At 45.6% G+C, this 20,871-nt stretch overlaps 1 long non-coding RNA gene across 1 annotated transcript; it reads right to left on the minus strand.

Annotated features, from left to right (window-relative positions):
* Positions 1-345: 345 nt before the first annotated feature.
* LOC134349098 (uncharacterized) lies at positions 346-19,988 on the minus strand. The gene is made up of 3 exons (XR_010018587.1): positions 19,895-19,988; positions 1,917-1,991; positions 346-580 (listed from the first exon to the last, which is right to left on the minus strand). It is a non-coding gene; the product is annotated as an uncharacterized LOC134349098 (long non-coding RNA).
* Between the last annotated feature and the right edge of the window lie 883 nt (positions 19,989-20,871).

Here is a 20,871-nt window from a genome sequence, read left to right on the forward strand (position 1 = left end):
TAACACTTTTTGAAGCTTATTGACATCTTTCCTGTAGGTAGGTAACCAAAACAGCCCACAGTACTCCAAATGATGCTTCAGTAAAGGCTTGTACAATTTAAACATAATCCCAACTCCTGTACTCAATACATTGATTTATGAAGGTCAATGTGCCTGAAGCTCTCTTTTTGAGTCTTTCAACTTGTGGCTCTACTTTCAGGTAATGGTAGACTAGAAGGTCTGGGCCTGAGCTGTACATTCAGGGCAGGGCAATCCTGTCATCTTTGCAATTTTTCAAAATCAATGAGCAGAAAAGTAAACTCAGTGGCCACTTTATCAGATACACCTATACACCTGTTCATTAATGCAAATATCTAATCAGTCAATCATGTAGCAGCAACTCAATGCATAAAAGCATGCGGACATGGTCAAGAGGTTCATTGTTGTTCAGGCCAAACATCAGAACAAGGAGGAAATATGACCTAAGTGGTTTTGATCGTGGAATGTTTGTTGGTGCCAGATGGGGTGATTTGAGTATCTCGGAAACTGCTGATCTCCTGGGATTTTCACGCACAACAGACTCCAGAGTTTGCAGAGAATGCTGCGAAAAACAAAATAAAACATCCAGTGAACAGCAGTTCTGTGAGTAAAAACACCTTGTTAATGAAAGAGGTCAGAGGGGAATGGCCAAAGGCGATATGAACTCAAATGGTTGCGCGTTACAACCGTGTTGTGCATAAGAGCATCTCTGATTGCATAACACGTTGAACCTCGAAGCTGATGGGCTACAGCAGCAGAAGACCACAAACAAACATGTAGGCACCACTTTGTTAGATTAAGGCATCCATTAGTCTTGCGAGACCATGGATCTGCACCTAGAAAGTCTTCACTCTACAGGCCTGGGCAAGGTTGTATGGAAGACCGACAGTTGCCCATGCTGCAAGTCTCCCCTCTCCACGACACCAATGTTGTCCAAGGGAAGGGCATTAGGACCCATACAGCTTGGCACTGGTGTCATCGCAGAGCACTGTGTGATTAAGTGCCTTGCTCAAAGACAAAACATGTTGCCTCGGCTAGGGCTTGAACTCACGACCTTCAGATCGCTAGTCGAATGCCTTAACCACTTGGCCACGTGCCCACACTTTATTAGGTACAGGAGGTAATTTATATTACAAATATTTACATATTTATACATTATGAACGAGCCTGTCTTCACCAATCTTCCATGTTCTACATTCTATATTCTTTTGCCAGAGGGAGATGAATCTGTGGTATTCGTTCCCACAGACAGTTATGAAGGCTGAGTAATTGGGTATATTTAAAGCAGAGGTTGATTGGTTCTTGATTAGTCAGGGCATCAAGGGTTATGGGGAGAAGACAGGAGAATGGTGTTGAGAGGGAAAATAAATCAGCCATGATAGAATGGTGGAGCAGACTTGATGGGCCAAATGGCCTCATTCTCCTTTGTCTTAGTGGTCTTGTGTTCTGTGTGTACTTCTCTTGTCGGTCTTTGGCCTCTCTGATTACAGAACCTTCTGAACCTGGAAGCAAGTTATTCTCACTGTCAAGGGCTCCAGTAATACTGAACTCCATAAAGTATAGCAGAGAGGGGGTCAAAATGCCACTTAATGAGTCCAAAGTTGCAACCTAGGGTGTTACAGTTTTTGAATGGTTGGCTGCTTGAGATTCTCTGTGTCTGAAGCCCTTGAGGCTGCATTGGATTTGATTTGAGGAGGCTGAGGAGTGAGGTTAATACTCTGGGGGCTGTACATCACACAGAGCTTTACCCTTCAGTATCCTCCCACACCAAGCCATCCATCTCAAAGGCTCAGGATATAAAACATGGAAACTCCCTACTGCATGAAGCATTGAATTTTGTTTGAGGAGGCTGTGGAGAGAGGTTAATGCTCCAGGGCCTGTACATCACACAGCCTTACCTTCCAGTCTCCTCCCTCTCCAAGCCATCCATCTCAAAGGCTCAGGAAACTCCCTACTGCATGAAACGCTGAATTCTGTTTGAGGAGGATGTGGAGAGAGGTTAATGATCTGGGGACTGTACATTATAAGAAGCCTTACCCTTCAATCTCCTCCCATTCCAAGCCATCCATCTCAAAGGCTCAGGAAATAAAACATGGAGACTGGGTGCAATTGGGTGATGCAGACTCATTGGGCCTAAAGGCCTATTACCACAGTGAGTCTCTAAACAAAAATAAAGAATGAGATTACTGTAGGGTTAGTGCAAATCTGGTTTCCTCGTTGTAGCTGGAGGTGGTAATGGGGATAAGCTCCCACTACCTATTAAATGGTCCCAATGGCGTGTGCTTCAAATAGCCTCCGACAACCAAGTCCAGCTCCTGGCCTTCACATGTGACTTAGCTACTAAGCCTGGTGGAACAGTTTCTACTGACAGGAGAAGGGGCAAAGGCGCATTACTACCATCTTAAACCAGTTGCTTTGGGCAGATGGGGCTCATCGGCCGTGTTTGGCAGCTCAGCTAGGAGATGGAAAACTCTGAACTCAAACTTGCTATACCCACTCATGGGGGAGGCTTCAGGAGTAAATCCCGAGGGAAAATCCCAGAGCTGGGGTCCCTAAGGCAGTCCTACGTTGAGTTCAATGCTGACTGGCAACTCCTGCGATGCTGCTGGTGCCAAACTGCATCGGTCTCTGCCGTTCCTTTGGGTTCATCAGATGCATGGAGAGGGAGAGCTTGCTACATGGGCAACAGCTTGCTCTCCATATCGTACTGCCCAGGCTTGTGTATCTAGACAGCCAGGATGCAATATCCATAGTCAACCCTGACTGACAGAGGTCTCTCTCTCCCAGTGTACTGTAAAAGGGTGGCTGATGTTCCCTGCAGACTTAATAGTGCAAGGTCCTGGTCCCATGATGTGTCTCTCATACCTGGTCAGGTAACCCTTACCTCACGTATTCCCTCTCCCTCTCCGTCCCACCCACCTCCATTCCTCCCGATTTTGTTCCCTTACCCATGCCACATCATCCCCATTTTGTGCCCCTCCCCTTCCTGGTTCCATCCACTTTCTACTCACAGAATTCCCCCTCCCCGGTTTGACTCCACCTGCTTTACTCCTCTCCCCGATGGTCCATATTATCAACGCCCCCACTTCTCATAATCCAGCACCAGTAGTCTTTATGTTCCCACTTATCTCCCTCCAGCAGCTCCCCCCACCCTCCCCCCCCCCAACAACCTGCACCACCTGCGGTGCGAGGGCTTTGACTTTGTTGGCTGCCTTGCTGAGAAAGTGTAGACAGAGTTAAGTAGATGGTTAATGATCAACACACACTCGATGGGCTGAATGGCCTGCTTCCCTATTTTATCTCTCAATAGATAACTACAGCTTCAAAAGGCTTTATATAAATACACGGTTTTAATGCAGCTCACAGTTCAAAGTAAAATTTATCATCAGCGTATATATATGTCACCACATACAACCCTGAGATTCTTTTTCTGCGGGCATTTTTGCAAATCTAGAGAACAGTAACTGTAAGCGGGACTTGTAAACTGTAAACAAACAGTGCAAATGCAGATGTAAATAAATAGCAATAAATAATGAGCATGAATTAACAACAGAACAGAGTGCTTAAGTGTAGCTATCCCCTTTTGTTCAAGATGGTAACTGTTCTTGAACCTGGTGGTGCGAATCCTGAGGCTCCTGTACCTTCCACCTGATGACAGCAGCGAGAAAAGAGCATGGCCTGGGTGGTGAAGATCTTTGATGATGGATGCTGCTTTTCTACGGCAACACTTCATGTGGATGTGCTCAATGGTTGGGAGGGTTTTACCTGTGATGTACTGGGCCGAATCCACTACCTTTTGTAGGATTTTCTGCTCAAAGGCATTGGTGTTCCCGTACCAGGCTGTAATGCAGTCGCTTTCCACTACACAGCTATAGAAGTCTGTCAGGGTTTTTGATGACATACCAAATCTCCGCAGACTCCTGAGGAAGTAGAAACGTTGCCGTGCTTTCTTCGTAATAATATTTATATGATGGGTCCAGGACAGGTGCCCTGAGATAGTGACACCCAGGAATTTAAATTTACTGGCCCTCTCCAGCCCTGATCGTTTGATAATTAAAAGCTCATGGACCTCTGGTTTCACTCTCCTGAAGTCTACAATCAGTTCCTTGGTCTTATTGACATAGAGTGAGAGGTTGTTGTTATTACACCACCCAGCCACGTTTTCAGTCTCCCCTCTGTATACGGATTCATCACCCTCTTTGATACCACAACAGTGGTGTCGTCAGCAAACTTGTATATAGTGTTGGAGCTGTTCTTAGCCGCACAGTCAGAAGTCTAAAGCAAACAGAGCTGGGGGCTAAGCACACATCCCTGCAGTGCTCCTGTGCTGGTGAAGATTGTGGAGGAGATGTTTTCGCCAATCTGAACTGACTGGGGTCTACAAGTGAGGAAACCCAGGATCCAATTGCACAAGGGGGTATTGAGGCCCAGGTCTTGGAGTTCACCGAATAATTTAGAGGGGATGATGGTGTTAAATGCTGAGCATTGATCGATAAAGAGCATCCTGATGTATGCATCTTTGCTGTCCAGATGTTCCAGGGTTGTGTGAAGAGCCAACGAGGTAACATCTGCTGTAGATCTGTTGCTTCAGTAGGTGAATTGGAGTGGATCCAAGTCACCATTCAGACAGGAGCTGATATGCTTCAACACCAGCATCTCAAAACACTTCATCACTGTGGATGTAAGTGCCTCTGGGCAATAGTCATTTAGATAGGTTACCACACTCTTCTTGGGCACTTGTATGATTCATGCCTGCTAGAAGCAGATGGGTCCCACCCACTACTGGAGTGAGAGGTTAAAGATATCTGTGAACACACCCGCCACATGGTCAGAACAAGTCTTCAATAAGCAGCCAGGTACTCCGTCCGGAGCAGATGCTCTCCTTGGATTCATTCTCTTGAAGGCAGCCTGCATGTCATCTTGAGATACTAAGACCAAAGGATCATCAGGAGACATGGGGGTGCACAATGGTTCCTCCCTGTTCTGGTGATCAAAGGATGCATCAAAGGAATTGAGCTCATCTGGAGGTGAAGATGGGCTATCTCCTATATTGTAAGGTTTAACTCTGTAGGAGGTTATGGCATTCAAATCCTGCCACAACTGTCCAGCATCCCTCATTGGTTCCAGTCTGGTCCAGAATCTCCACTTTGCCCGAGAAATGGCTTTCCGGAGATCACACCCACACTTCTTGTCGCATTCCTGATCTCCAGACTTGAATGGTTCGGATCTGGCTCTCAGCAGGCTGCAGATTTCATTGTTCATCCAGGGCTTCTGAGTGGGGAAAACCCTGAACGACTTTGTGGGGACACACTCATCCACAGCTGTTTTACTAAAGTCTATAACCACCCTGGTGTAATCATTCAGGTCCTCAGGTGAGTCCTTGAACACAACCCATAGAAACATAGAAAACCTACAGCACAATACAGGCCCTTCGGCCCACAAAGTTGTGCCGTACATGTCCCTACCTTAGAAATTACTAGTTTTACCCAGTCCACTTACTCAAGGGAATTCTATAACCATTCCTCAGCCGCCCACGACCACCTCTTGGTTGTGTTGATCTCTGGACCCTCGCTCTTTAGGCTCTGTCTGTATGCAGGTAGCAGCAGTACAGCCAAATGATCTGACTTGCCAAAATGTGGTCTCGGGAATGAACGATAGGCATTCCTTATCATAGTGTAGCAGTGGTCTAGTGTTTTGGGACCTCTGGTGCAACAGGTTATGCGTTGGTGATAATTAGGCAGGGTTTTCTTCAAACAGGACTGGTTAAAGTCACCGACTATAATTTGAAATGTATCGGGATTGGACGTTTCTTGTTTACAGACAGCACTGTGCAATTTTGAGAATGCTTGCTTATAATCTGCCACTGGTGATATATAAACTGTGGTCAGGATCATTGATGAGAGCTCCCAAGGCAAGTGAAATGGTCTACATTTAATCATTACTTGTTCTAAGTCGGGGGAGCAATTTCTTACCACCAGCTGCTTCCTCCCACATAACTCCATTAAACATCGGAGCAAATTTAAGCCATTTGGCCTATCACCATTCAATCATGGCTGATTTATTTTCCCCATCAACCCCATTCTCCTGTCTTCTCCCTTAACCTTTGATGCCCTGACTAATGAAGGATCTATCAAATTCCACTTTAAATACATCCAATAACTTGCCCTCCACTGTCATCTGTGGAAAAGAATTCCACCGATTCACCATCTTCTGCCTACAATTCCTCATTTCTGTTAAAAGGGACATCTTTCAATTTTGAAGATGTGTCCTTGGGTCTTAGATTACCCCGTTATAAAAGGCATCCTCTCCACATCTACTAAATCAAGGCCTTTCAATATTCGATAGGTTTCAATGAGATCCCAGTGAATACAGGCCAGAAGCATCAAATATACTGCAGTGAGTACAGGCCCAGAGGCATCAAATGAACTCAATTGTTCACTTAACTTGTTTATTTATAGAGATACAGCGTGGAATATGCCTTTATGACCCTTCAATCTGCACCGTCCAGCCAACCCCAATTTCTCCCTAGCCGAATCACGGGAAGAAACCAGAGCACCTGGAGGAAACCCATGCAGTCACAGGGAAAATGTACAAACTCCTTACAGACAGTAGTGAGAAATAACTCTTTCGTTCCCAGAATAATTGTTGTAAACCTCCTCTAGAACCCCTTGAGGTAAACCATGTATATAGGTTGTAATGTGGATAAATGTGAAGTTATCCACTTTGGTGGCAAAAATAGGAAAACAGATTATTATCTGAATGGTGGCCGATTAGGAAAAGGGGAGGTGCAACGAGACCTGGGTGTCATTATACACCAGTCATTGAAAGTGGGCATGCAGGTACAGCAGGCGGTGAAAAAGGCGAATGGTATGCTGGCATTTATAGCGAGAGGATTCGAGTACAGGAGCAGGGAGGTACTACTGCAGTTGTACAAGGCCTTGGTGAGACCACACCTGGAGTATTGTGAGCAGTTTTGGTCCCCTAATCTGAGGAAAGACATCCTTGCCATAGAGAGAGTACAAAGAAGGTTCACCAGATTGATTCCTGGGATGGCAGGACTTTCCTATGAAGAAAGACTGGATGAACTGGGCTTGTACTCATTGGAATTTAGAAGATTGAGGGGGGATCTGATTGAAACGTATAAAATCCTAAAGGGATTGGACAGGCTAGATGCAGGAAGATTGTTCCCGATGTTGGGGAAGTCCAGAACGAGGGGTCACAGTTTGAGGATAGAGGGGAAGCCTTTTAGGACTGAGATTAGGAAAAACTTCTTCACACAGAGAGTGATGAATCTGTGGAATTCTCTGCCACAGGAAACAGTTGAGGCCAGTTCATTGGCTATATTTAAGAGGGAGTTAGATATGGCCCTTGTGGCTACGGGGATCAGGGGGTATGGAGGGAAGGCTGGTGCAGGGTTCTGAGTTGGATGATCAGCCATGATCATAATAAATGGCGGTGCAGGCTCAAAGGGCCGAATGGCCTACTCCTGCACCTATTTTCTATGTTTACCTGTCTGGACATGCCTGGACACGACCCTCTGCTGCCTGCCCCTGTGGCTCCTCCCACAGACCCCTGAATAAGGGTGATTTTGGCCTGTTCCTCCTCCTCAGTCCTGGGGCAGACACTCAGCATGGAGGTCACATTTTACTGCGAATAAAAGCCTTTCAGTATTTACCCTACTTCCAGTCTTTTGGAGGAATTGAAGGTGCATCACCCCTCCAGTGCCAGCCCGTCCTTTCTTAGTTAAGGGGTCTAATATTCTTGTGCGGTCTGACCAATGCCTTATAAAGCCTGGGCATTATACCCTTGCTTTTATATTCTCGTCCCATCTTTACCCTCAGCTACATTCCTTAATTCCCCAGGTTGTCTTGAAAGTTTCTAACATTGAGAAGAAGAAACAAGCACATTTTTGTTGGTTATAACTTAGTTTTGAGATCTCCTGCCAGGAATCATTACCAATCTCTCTCAATCATTGCTTGAGTTGCTCAACACAAACTAGGTCCTGCACGCTTGCTTGCTTACTCGCAATGATGCACCACGTGCCCTGCGAATGTCGATAATGTTCCCTTTGTTATTTTGTTTGATCAACAAGGAAAGCTAGACTAACAGACTCACTTTCAAGGACTCTTCATCTCATGTTCTTAATACTTATTTTTTTTCTTTTGTGTTTGCACTATTAATTGACTTTTGCACATCAGCTGTTTGTCCATCCTGTTCGATGTGGTCTTTCATTGATTCTATTATGAATCTTGCGTATATGGCAACAGACACAAAATGCTGGCAGTATCTATGGAAATGAATCAACAGGGAAGGGGTGAGATGCCTGAATAAAAAGGTGGGGAGGGGGGAGGACGCTGGCTGGAAGGTGGACACAGCTCAGCACATCACAGGAACCAGATTTCCTTCCATAAACCGTGTCTACACTTCTCGTGTCACGGTAAACTCAAAGTAAATTTATTATCAAAGAACATATATGTCACCATATACAACCCTGAGATTCATTTTCTTCCTGTCATTTACAGGAAAATAAAAAAGTACGATAGAATTTATGAAAAATGATACAAAAACAAAGACTGACAAACAACCAATGTTCAAAAGACGACAAATCGTACAAAAAAGTACTGAGAACATGAGTTGTAGAGTACTTGAAAGAGTCCGTAGGTTGTAAAATTGATTTAGGGTTGTGGAGAATGAAGTTAACCATGCTATTTTAGGAGTCTGATAGGTGTAAGATAATAACTGTTCCTGAACCTGGTGGTGAAGGACCCAAGGCTCCTGTACCTCCTGCCCGATGGCAGCAGTGAGAAGATTGTAGTGGGGGTCCTTGATAAGGGATGCTGTTTTCTTATGCTAGTGCTCATCACAGATGTGCTGAATGGTAGGGAGGGCTTTGCCTGTGATGGACTGGGCCATATCCATTACATTTTGTAGCCTTTTCTACACCAGGGCAACAGAGTCAGTAAAGCAGCCAACATACTCAAAGACCCCACCCATCCTACTGTTAACAGACTCTTGTACAGGCCTTTCGGTTTCACAGTCTACCTTGTTATGATCCTGCATTTTATCGTTTACCAGCACCACACTCACTCAGCAGCTTTTACATTTTATCCTAAACAGGAGGACCATCTCTGAAGAAGGGTCTCGGCCCGAAGCATCAACTGTTCATTCATTTCCGTGGATGCTGCCTGACCTGCTGGGTTCTTCCAGCATTTTGCGTGCGTTGTTTTGGATTTCCAGCATCTGCAGACTTTCTCATGTTCATGATCTGCTGCTCCGCTGCGAAGTCTCTTCAAGGGATGCCTGCCCTGAAGAAGTTTAAATCTTCTCTTCAATGGGCGTTCAGAGAAATCCTCTCTCACCGCTTCCCGCCCCCACCCCATGGGCTGTGCTGCCTTCGAGTCTTCGACCATGCACTTACCCAGACCCATATAAGCCTCCTGGGAGCCTGCCTTCGCCTTCTTTCCTAAAGTCCTGAAACGGGTTTCGGCCTGAAACATTGACTGTTTATTCCTCTCCATCGATGCCACCTGACTTGCTGGGTTTCTCCAACATTTTGTGTGTGTTGTTTTACAGTTTATTCTGCATTGTTATTATTTTGCCTTCTCCTATGTGTCAATGCATTGTGTAATGATCTGATCTGTATGAACGGTATGCAAGACAAGCTTTTCACTCCATCTCAGTACATGTGACAAACAATAAACCAATGCCAATCCAATACAACTCAACTTCAACCTGTGGTGTCTAGTCACAGGAGAAGGAGTTCTCATTATTTCTCCTGTAAATGACCCTCTTGATTTTGTACACATTGATCAGCCCCACCCCCACCCCCTCAGCCTCATCCACTCCATGGGAAAACTAACAGGGAATATTGGATCCTCCTCATTACCCAAACACTCCACCTCAGGCAATAGAAAAACTACAGCACAGAAACAGGCCTCTTGGCCCTTCTTGGCTGTGCCGAACCATTTTCTGCCTAGTCCCACTGACCTGCACACGGACCATATCCCTCCATACACCTCCCATCCATGTATCTGTCCAATTTATTCTTAAATGTTAAAAAAGAACCCGCATTTACCACCTCATCTGGCAGCTCATTCCATACTCCCACCACTCTGTGTGAAGAAGCCCCCCCTAATGTTCCCTTTAAACTTTTCCCCCCTCACCCTAAACCCATGTCCTCTGGTTTTTTTCTCCCCTTGCCTCAGTGAAAAAAGCCTGCTTGCATTCACTCTATCTATACCCATCATAATTTTATATACCTCTATCAAATCTCCCCTCATTCTTCTACGCTCCAGGGAATTCAATATCCAAATGAATCTCCTCTGTACCCTCTCCAATGCAACCACATCATAGAACATAGAAATCTACAGCACATTACAGGCCCTTCGGCCCACGATGTTGTGCGGACCGTGTAACCTACTCTAGAAACTGACTCGAATTTCCCTAGTGCATAGCCCTCTGTAACAGAACAATCCTTCCTATAAACACGAGAAATTCTGCGGATGCTGGAAATCCAAAGCAACACACACAAAATGCTGGAGCAGCTCAGAAGGTCAGGCAGCATCTATGGAAATGAATAAACAGTCGACATTTCGGGCCAAGACTCTTCTTCAAGACCTGAAAGGAAGGAGAAAACACCAGAATAAAAGGGGTGGTGGGGGGGGGGGTGGAGAGAGGATAGCTCGGAGGTGACAGGTGAAGCCAGTTAGGTAGGAAAGGTAAAGGGCTGGAAAGGAAGAAGAGGAGAGTGGTCCATTGGAGAAAGGGAAGGAGAAGAGGCACCAGTGGGAGATGATAGGCAGGTAGAGAAGAGGTAAGAGGCCTGAGTGGGGAACAGAAGAGGGGAGGGGGAACTGGGAGGAGAAACCTATATTCATACCATCAGGTTGGAGGCTACAATGCCATAAGGTTTTGCTCCTCCAACCTGATTGTGCCTCATCGTAGCATAAGAGGAGGCCATGCACTGACATCCTTCCTATAGGTTGGCAACCAGAACTGTGCACAGTGCTCCAACTACAATCTAACAAATCTCTTATATAATTAAAGTATAATTTCCTGCTCTTATAACCTCTGTCCTGTCTGTCTATCTGCCTTCACGTGGCCCAGAACATTCCATTCCTTTCATGTGCCTTTCTGTCTTAATACCTTTTAAATGCCACCACCAAAATCCGAGTATATTTTATTTCTCTTTTTAGAAATCTACAGCATTTTACAGGCCCTTCAGCCCACAATGTTGTGCTGACCATGTAACCTACTCTAGAAACTGCCTAGAATTTCCCTACCGAATAGCCCTCTATTTCCCTAATCTCCATGTACCTATCCAAGAGTCTTTTAAAAGGACCTATTGTATCTGCCTCTACCACCATCACTGGCAGTGCGTTCCACGCACCCACCACTCTCTGTGTGAAAAACTTACCTCTCACATCCCCCTTGAACCGATTTCCAAGCATCTTAAAACTGTGTCCCCTCATGTTAGCCACCTCAGCCCTGGGAAAAAGCCTCTGGCTATCCACACGATCAATGCCCCTCATCATCTTATACATCTTTATTGTACAAGTAATTCCCCTCATCTTCTATTTTGTAGTTATCTTCTTAAAGCTTAAAGTTTAAATTCAAGTTTATTGTCATAGATGTACAGGTGCAATGAAAAAATGGCGTATCGCAGCATCACAGGCCCATAGCATCAGATAAGCAGCAGCCGCGAGAAGAGCATGAGTAAAGCTGTCTTTGCAAGGAGCACAATTATAACAAAAAAAAGTCATTTTTGGTGAAAGTGTTTGAAGTGGTCATAGTGCTGCTGTACGGTAGAGATTAGGATTGTGCCAGTGGGTTTGAGAGAGTTTCAAAGAATCAGTTCACCACCATAAAGGAAACTAGGGTTGTGAAGTAGATACCATCCTCGATTCTGACGTCCACAACCCAAAAATGCATTTTTAAAAAAAGATCAATGGAAGCAAACAGAACCTGTCTGAATATGTTGTGAAATCTGATGTTTTGCAGCAGAAGATTTCTTTCCCTGCCCTGACAAGTCCACATCCATCAATAGTGCGGTCAAACTCGGCAGGGGTGGGCAAGGGGGAAACTCAGATGTCTGCATGCATATACTGTATCCTACGATTCATTCCATTGCTGAAGGCATAGAACATAATATATAACGTAGAACACAGAAGATAGAACATGGACCATGGAACATACAACATAGAACATTACACCGCACTATAGGCCCTACAGCCCAAGATATTGTGCTGACCTTTTAACCTACTAAGATCAATCTATCCCTTCCCTCCCACTTAGCCCTCCATTTTTCTTTCATCCATATGTCTATTTAAGAGTCTCTTAAATGCCTCCAGTGCCCCTGGCAGAACGTTCCACACACCCATCATTCTCTGTGTGAGAAACCTACCTTTGACATCCCCCTATACTTCCCTCCAATCACTGTAAAGTTATGCCAACTCATATTAGACCATAAGAATCATTGACACCCTGGGGAGAAGGTGCTGGCTCGTCACTCTATCTATGCCTCCTGTCATCTTGTACACCATATTCAAGTTGTCCCTCATCTTCCTTCACTATAAAGAAAAAAAAACCCTAGCTCACTCAACCTTTCCTCATAAGAAATGTTCTCTAATCTAGGCGTATTGGTGAATATTAAGATATCCGGAGGTCTAATTTCATTATCAATTTCTGCCCTGAGGGAAAATCTCTGGCTGTCCGCTCTATGCCTCTTATCATCTCATATGGCTCTATCAAGTCACCTCTAACCCTCCTGCACTCCAAAGAGTAAAGCTGACTTCAGGCGAATGAGGACTCAGGGAAGCCCACCCCACCACTGCTGAGAGAAAAGCATGATTCATATTCAGATGACTTCACGCCAGTTCTGACAGAGATTTGCATTCATGCATAATGCAGACTGAGACTTCCTCAGCTCTGTTTTCTCCTGTATCTAATGAAAGAAAGAAACCCCCATTTCATACGCTTCATTCTTTCCCACATGCAAGAATCATTTTTGGTATAGTCGACATGAACAATAAGTAACCACTCAAGATTCTGCAGATGCTGGAAATCCAGAGCAGCACACAATGTGTCCCTAATGCGTCTGCCTCTACCATCCCGATTCCACACACCCACGGCTCTTTGTGTAAAAATAGCCTGCTTCTGACATCCTCACCAATCACCTCAAAAAAATTTCCTCTCATATTAGCCATTTCTGCCCAGGGAGAAAGCCACGGCAGTCCACTCTACCTTATCATCTTATACACCTCTATCAAGTCACTTAGAACATAGACCAGCACACACAGTACATAGCCAGAGCAACATGCAATCTGCCAGAGGACTTACACAATACCGACATTGCGGGCAATAGGACCTGTACTGTACCATTCTATAGGGATACAGTATAGAACAGTACAGCACACATCCTATGGACCAGAATGTTGTGCTGAACTAATTAAATTCGTAATCAAATGGCTAACTAATCTCAATGTCCATATCTTTCCACTTACCTTGCATTCATGTGCCTATCTAAATGTCTCTTAAAAGTCTCTAATGTATCTGCCTCTACCCCCACCCCAGGCAGAGCACTGCAGGCACCCACCACTCTGAGTGAAAAATAACTTGCCCCTCACATCTCTTTTGAACTTACTCCCTCTCACCTTAAATGCATGCTCTCTGGTCACCCTTGTGAACATAGAACATAGAATAGTACAGCACAGTACAGGCCCTTCGGCCCACAATGTTGTGCCTACCCTCAAACCCTGCCTCCCATATAAGCCCCCACCTTAAATTCCTCCATATACCTGTCTAGTAGTCTCTTAAACTTCACTAGTGTATCTGCCTCCACCACTGACTCAGGCAGTGCATTCCACGCACCAACCACTCTCTAAGTAAAAAACCTTCCTCTGATATCCCCCTTGAACTTCCCACCCCTTACCTTAAAGCCATGTCCTCTTGTACTGAGCAGTGGTGCCCTGGGGAAGGGGCGCTGGCTATCCACTCTATCTATTCCTCTTATTATCTTGTACACCTCTATCATGTCTCCTCTCATCCTCCTTCTCTCCAAAGAGTAAAGCCCTAGCTCCCTTAATCTCTGATCATAATGCATACTCTCTAAACCAGGCAGCATCCTGGTAAATCTCCTCTGTACCCTTTCCAATGCTTCCACATCCTTCCTATAGTGAGGCAACCAGAACTGAACACAGTATTGTTCTTACTGTTATTGTTATTATACTTATTGTTCTTGTTTTAAAATGCTTGCAAGGGATTATGGTGAGATGCTCAAGTTCGTTTATAGCTACATTTTAGCTTGGGTTACACAGTTATTCGCGTGTGCGTTTGTGGGTCACTCTGGCTGTAACCGGGGTGTGTGATCCTCACTTCCCCCCTCTGATTGAGGCTGGGCTGTTCTCCCCTCGGGTCATAACACCTGGTCTATTTTTGTGCTTGTCACAGTAGAACAGGCAGTTGAGCTAAACCAGCTTCTTTCATCTGTCATCATATAACATATAAGATTATTAAGGGATTGGACACACTAGAGGCAGGAAACACGTTCCCGATGTTGGGGGAGTCCAGAACCAGAGGCCACAGTTTAAGAATAAGGGGTAGGCCATTTAGAACGGAGTTGAGGAAAAACTTTTTCACACAGAGGGTTGTGGATCTCTGGAATGCTCTGCCTCAGAAGGCAGTAGAGGCCAATTCTCTGGATGCTTTCAAGAAAGAGTTACATAGTGCTCTTAAAGATAGCAGAGTCAAGGGATATGGGGATAATAATTTATTATTATTATTATTATTTATTTTTCTTTTGTATTTGCACAGTTGTCTTTTGCACATTAGCTGTTTGCCTGCCCTGTTGGGTGTGGTCTTTCATTGATTCTATTGTGGTTCTTTGATTTACTGAGCAGGCCCTAAAATAAATGAATCAGGGATGTGTTACGTTGACCTATATCTGCTTTGCACTTTGTGTGTCAAATGGTTGTTGTAACACATCTTGTGTGGTCATGTAGCTTTCCGCTTCCACCACTGGCAGAAAAGGAGAGCTGACTGCTTAAGTCTCTCCTTGTCAGTACACAGCCTCTCCGACAGCAGGTCTCATGTCGTGTCTCCCTGCTGGTAACATATGGAAGCTGAACTCCTTTTGGCCTCAAGCTGAACTGCAGAAGATGGGGAGGAGGTCTGGCCCCCGCACACATAGTAAACAGGCCCACCAGCGTGAACCAGGTCCCCAGCTATGTGTAACTACCCCCACTGCCTTGTGAGTAGTCTCGGGAGAGGCGAAGGCTACGGGAGTAAACCCAGATAGAAAATCTGGAGTGGAGACCCTGAGGCATCTGGACATCACTGAACATCCTTCTGGCAGCTCCTGCAACCAAGCTGGTGCCAAACATATTGCTTCACTTTCCTTTGGACTACACTGGTGAGACCGATTCCAGTGCCAAAAAAAAAGTCTATTGAAACAGACATGCCATCGCTATCATGCGTACTTTGGTAATAAATTTACTTGGAACTTTTAACCTTGGTCATACTGCATGGAAATGGGCCATTCAGCAGGGAGGTTCTGCTTCAACTTTATAAAAGCCTTGGTCAGACCTCAGCTGGGGTATTATGTGCTGCACTGGTCACCACACCATTAAGGAGATAGATGTGTCTATAGTCCTTGGACTTTATTGTCAACCTGCACTGGACTTTCTCTGTAACTGTAAACTCTTAGAGTCATAGAAAAGCACAGCAGAGAAACAGGCCCTTTGGCCCATCTAGTCTGTGCTGAACCTGCTCTGGGATCATAACCCTTCATACCCCTTTCCCACCCATGTGTCTATTCAAAATTCTCTTAAACATTGAAATTGACCCCGCATCCATCACTTGTGCTGGTAACACACACAAAATGCTGGAGGAACTCAGCAGACCAGGTAGCATCTAAGGAAAAAATAGAGTCGACGTTTCAGGCCAAGATCCTTCGGTGGGACTGGAGAAAAAAAAGCTGAGGAGCAGATTTAAAAGGTGGGAGTGGAGAGAGAGAAAAACACCAGGTGATAAGTACAGCTCATTCCATGCTCTCACAACCCTCTGAGCGAAGAGGGTTCTCCTCATATTCTCCTAAAACTTTTCACCTTTCACCCTTAACTCATGACCTCTAGTTGTAGAGGCCATGGGTTAATTCATTTTGTCATTGCTTTTCCCTTTGCAATACCATGATGTACTTATGACACGTGCCCTAAAACCCTATCATTCCACTCTTGGTGTATGTTCTTGGTACTCCAAAAATTTTTAGATCATCTAAAATTTGACTGGATTAAACTCATCTTTCAGCCCATTTCACCAATGCTCTCTGCAGCCTCAGACTCTTCATCTTAGGCCTCCATTGGTCATTGTCGGCCATGAATGTTGCAGCCCAGCTGTCTACGTGACACGCAAGCCAGGGCAGTACGATACGGAGAGCAAGCTGTAGCCCATGTAGCAGGCTCCCCCTCTCCACACAGCTGATGAATACAAAGGACTGGCAGAGACCAGTGCAGTAAAAGCCACTCAGCGTTGAATTTAACATAGGACACTCTTGGGAAATCCAGCCCTAGATTTTTCCTTGGGGTTTACTCCCGAAGCCATCCCCACGAGTGGCTGTAGCTGCAAGAGAGCACAGGTTTGAAATCAGAGTTTTCCCTCTCCTAGAAGAGCTCCAACCACAGATGATAAGCCCATCTGCCAGAAGAAGGAGGTTTTAAGGCACCAATAACTCGCCTTTCTCTCTTCTCCTGTCAGTAGAAATGGCTTGCCACATATGAAGGCCAGGAGCTGGATTTGGTTGTCAGAAGCTATTTGAGATGCGTGCCATTGGGAGCATTTAATAGACAGTAGGAGCTCATCTCCACTGCCACCCCCAGCTGTAACAGCCTTAGGAACCAGCCTCAAACTATCAGCAACTCATGAATCCTCGAGTCATCCGGGAATGTAATGATGTCGCCTGCTGTATCCACGCCAGGTCCTCTCAAAGAGCAAAGCACCAGCACCAATCCATCTGGAACACCACTAGTCACAGGCAGCCAGTCGCAAAAACAACCTTCTACCATCATCCGCAGAATCACAATCAGCTTTATTACCACTGACACGTCTCATGAAATTTGTCGTTTTGTGGCATCAGGACAGTCAAATACATAAAATAAAATATACTACCAACTACAGCAAGAAGTGGAGTTCTGTGTAAAGGTCTCAGGCACATTTACTGTATACCGCTCGGGTGCCCAAGACTTTTGCACAGCTCTGTAATAACGTTATCCATTGCACTGTGTTGCTGCCACAAAAAACAAATTTCATGACGTACAGTATGTGAGTGATGATAAACCTGATTCTGATAAGGGTCTCTGTTGTGGACTGAGAGTGGGTAGAGGGGGGCAGGGGAGGGGGAATCACAGTAGGGAAAAGGAGAAGGGGAAGAGAGAGGGGAGGGAGTGGGAAGCACCAGAGAGATTTTGTAATGATCAATAAACCCATTGTTTGGAATCAAGTGAACTTGGTTGTTTTCTCAGGGCTGGGTGGGCCTACACCCATGCCACTCCCCCACCCCCCTGCACTCCATCTCTGCCACCTGTCCCACACCCCTCCCACGTGCGCCACCCCCGCCATTCCCTATATCCTCTGCCCCCTCCAGATTTACGAAACTCACTCTCCACTCCACACTGACAAATACAGTCCTGTGCAAAAGTCTTAGGTACCCAGCTATATTTATTTGCCCGAGAACTTTGCACAGTAGTGTATATATACTGTGAATTTAAATCAAAAGTGCAAAAAGAGAGCAAAATTAGATTTGGGAACAGCTTCTTTCCAACTGTGATAAGACTGCTGAACGGATCCTGACCCAGATCTGGGCCGTACCCTCCAAATATCCAGACCTGCCTCTCGGTTTTTTTTGCACTACCTTACTTTCCATTTTTCTATTTTCTATTTATGATTTATAATTAAAATTTTTAATATTTACTAATTTTTACTATTTTTAATATTTAATATTTGTAATCCAGGGAGCAGGAAGCGCAGAATCAAATATCACTGTGATGATTGTACGTTCTAGTATCAATTGTTTGGCGACAATGAAGTATAAAGTATAAATTATTGAAGCAGTGATCGTAAGATACAGGAGCAGGATCAGACCAGTTGGTCAATTGAGTCTGCTCCACCATTCCATCATGGCTGATCCAATTTTCATCTCAGCCTCACTCTCCTGCCTTCTCCCCATATCCCTTTGTGCCCTGACCAATTAAGAATCTATCAACCTCTGCCTTAAATATACATAAAGGCTTGCCCTCCACAGCTGCCTGTGCAAAGAATTCCACTCTTTGGCTAAAGAAATTCCTCCTTATGTCCATTCTGAATGGACGCCCCTCTATTCTGGGGCGCTGTCCTCTGGTCTTACACTTTCCCGCCATAAGAAACATCCTCTCCATATCCACCGTCAAGGCCTTTCACCATTCGATAGGTTTCAATGAGGTCACCCCACATTCTTCTGAATTCCAGTGAATACAGGCCCAGAGCCATCAAACGCTCTTCGTATAACAAGCCACTCAATCCTGGAATCATTTTTGTAAACATGCTTTGAACCCTCTCCAGTTTCAGTACATACTTTCTAAGATAAGGGACCCAAATCTGCTCACAATACTCTAAGTGAGACTTCACCAGTGCTTTATACAGTTTCGACATGACATCCTTGCTTTTATATTCTAGTCCTCTTGAAATGAATGCTAACATTGTATTTGCCTTCCTCACCATAGACACAACCTGCAAATTAACCTTTAGGGAATCTTGCACAAGGACACCCAAGTCCCTTTCGACCTCAGTTTTTTATTTTTTTTTCATTTAGAAAATAGTCAACCATTTCATTTTTGCTAACAAAGTGCACAATCATACACTTCACAACTGTATTCCTGTCACTTTTTTACCCATTTTCTCAATCTAAGTCCTTCTGTAGCCTCTCTACTTCCTCAAAACTACCTGCCTCTCCACCTATCTTCATATCGTCCGCAAACTTTGTAACAAAGCCATCAATTCCATCATCTAAATCATTGACATATAACATAAAAGGAACTGGTCCCAACACAGACACCTGTGGAACACATCCAGTCATCAGCAGCCAACCAGAAAAGGTATATTTATTTCCACACTTTGCCTCCTGCCAATCAGCCATTGCTTTAACCATTTTAGAACCTTTCCTGTAATAACATGGGATCTTAACTTGTTAAGCAGCCTCATGGGTCACCATGGCCTCCGGGTCGCATACAACAGACATCCGGGGGGGTTGTGTAGCGACGCTAGTGGTGCCGGGCACAGAATATCGGGACTTTAAGTTACTGGTCTTGCCTCAACTGTGTGCCCCTGTGCTGTTGGGGTTGGACTTCCAGAGCCACCTGAAAAGCGTGACAATGAAGTATGATGGGACCCTCCCACCAATTACTGTCATAAATCCCCTGTTTTGTAGAGATATGTCACGTACCCCGCTACTGACCACACACACACACCGACCCGCGCATCCCACCCAACATCGTGCCAACTGCCACACTACCGACACCACTTGCGGCCTCTCCACCCTCAGGATCCCTCCCCTGACTGTAAACCCGTGGCAACTAAAAGCAGGAGGTACAGCGCGGGGGACAGAGCTTTCATTAAGTCGGAGGTGCAGCGGCTGCTTAGGGAGGGGGTAACTGAGGCAAGCACAAGTCCTTGGAGGACGCAGGTGGTGCTTGTTCGGAACAGGGAGAAGAATAGGATGGTCGTGGACTATAGCCAGACCATCAAGAGGTTCACACAGCTCGACGCGTACCCTCTACCCCGCATCGCGGATATGGTCAATCAGATAGCACAGTACAAGGTGTACTCGACCATAGACCTAAAATCCACTTACCATCAGCTCCCCATCCGCCGGGAGGACTGCCCTTACACTGCCTTCGAGGTGGACGACAGGCTTTATCAATTCCTGTGCGTCCCCTTTGGCGTCACGAATGGTGTATCTGTCTTCCAGAGGGCAATGGACTGGAAGGTGGACCAGTGCCAACTGAAGGCCACGTTCCCATATCTGGATAACATCACCATCTGCAGTCACAATCAGCAGGATCATGACAACCACCTCCAAAAATTTCTCCAAGCGGCCAAATCTTTCAACCTCACCTATAACAAGGACAAGTGTGTATTTGGGACCACCCGACTTGCTATCCTTGGGTGTGTCGTGGAGAATGGAGTCATTGGCCCTGACTCCAACCGTATGTGCCCCTTGTTGGAACTCCCTCTTCCCAATACCCTCAGAGCCCTCAAAAGGTGCCTGGGCTTCTTTTCATATTACGCCCAATGGGTCTCTAACTATGCAGACAAGGCCCGTCCCCTGGTCAAGTCCACCACATTCCCCCCTCTGCCGAGGCCCACACGGCCTTCAACCGCATAAAAGGGGACATTGCCAAAGCAGCAATGCATGCGGTGGATGAGGCCATTCCCTTCCAAGTAGAGAGTGACGCCTCCGACTTTGCGCTGGCTGCTACCCTCAACCAGGCAGGAAGACCAGTGGCGTTCTTCTCCCGTACCCTTCAAGGCCCTGAAATTCGGCACTCTGCGGTAGAGAAAGAGGCCCAGGCCATAGTGGAAGCTATAAGGCACTGGAGGCACTATCTTGCCGGCAAAAGGTTCACCCTGCTAACAGACCAGCGCTCAGTCGCGTTCATGTTTAATAATCAGCAGCAGAGCAAAATCAAAAATGATAAAATTCTGAGGTGGAGAATCGAACTCTCCACCTACAACTATGACATCATGTACAGGCCTGGGAAGCTCAACGAGCCCTCCGATGCCCTATCCCGGGGAACATGCGCCAGTGCGCAGATCGACCGGCTATAC

The sequence above is a fragment of the Mobula hypostoma genome, chromosome 7 (genome assembly GCF_963921235.1).
Source record: "Mobula hypostoma chromosome 7, sMobHyp1.1, whole genome shotgun sequence".
In the NCBI taxonomy this organism is placed as follows: Eukaryota; Metazoa; Chordata; class Chondrichthyes; order Myliobatiformes; family Myliobatidae; genus Mobula; species Mobula hypostoma.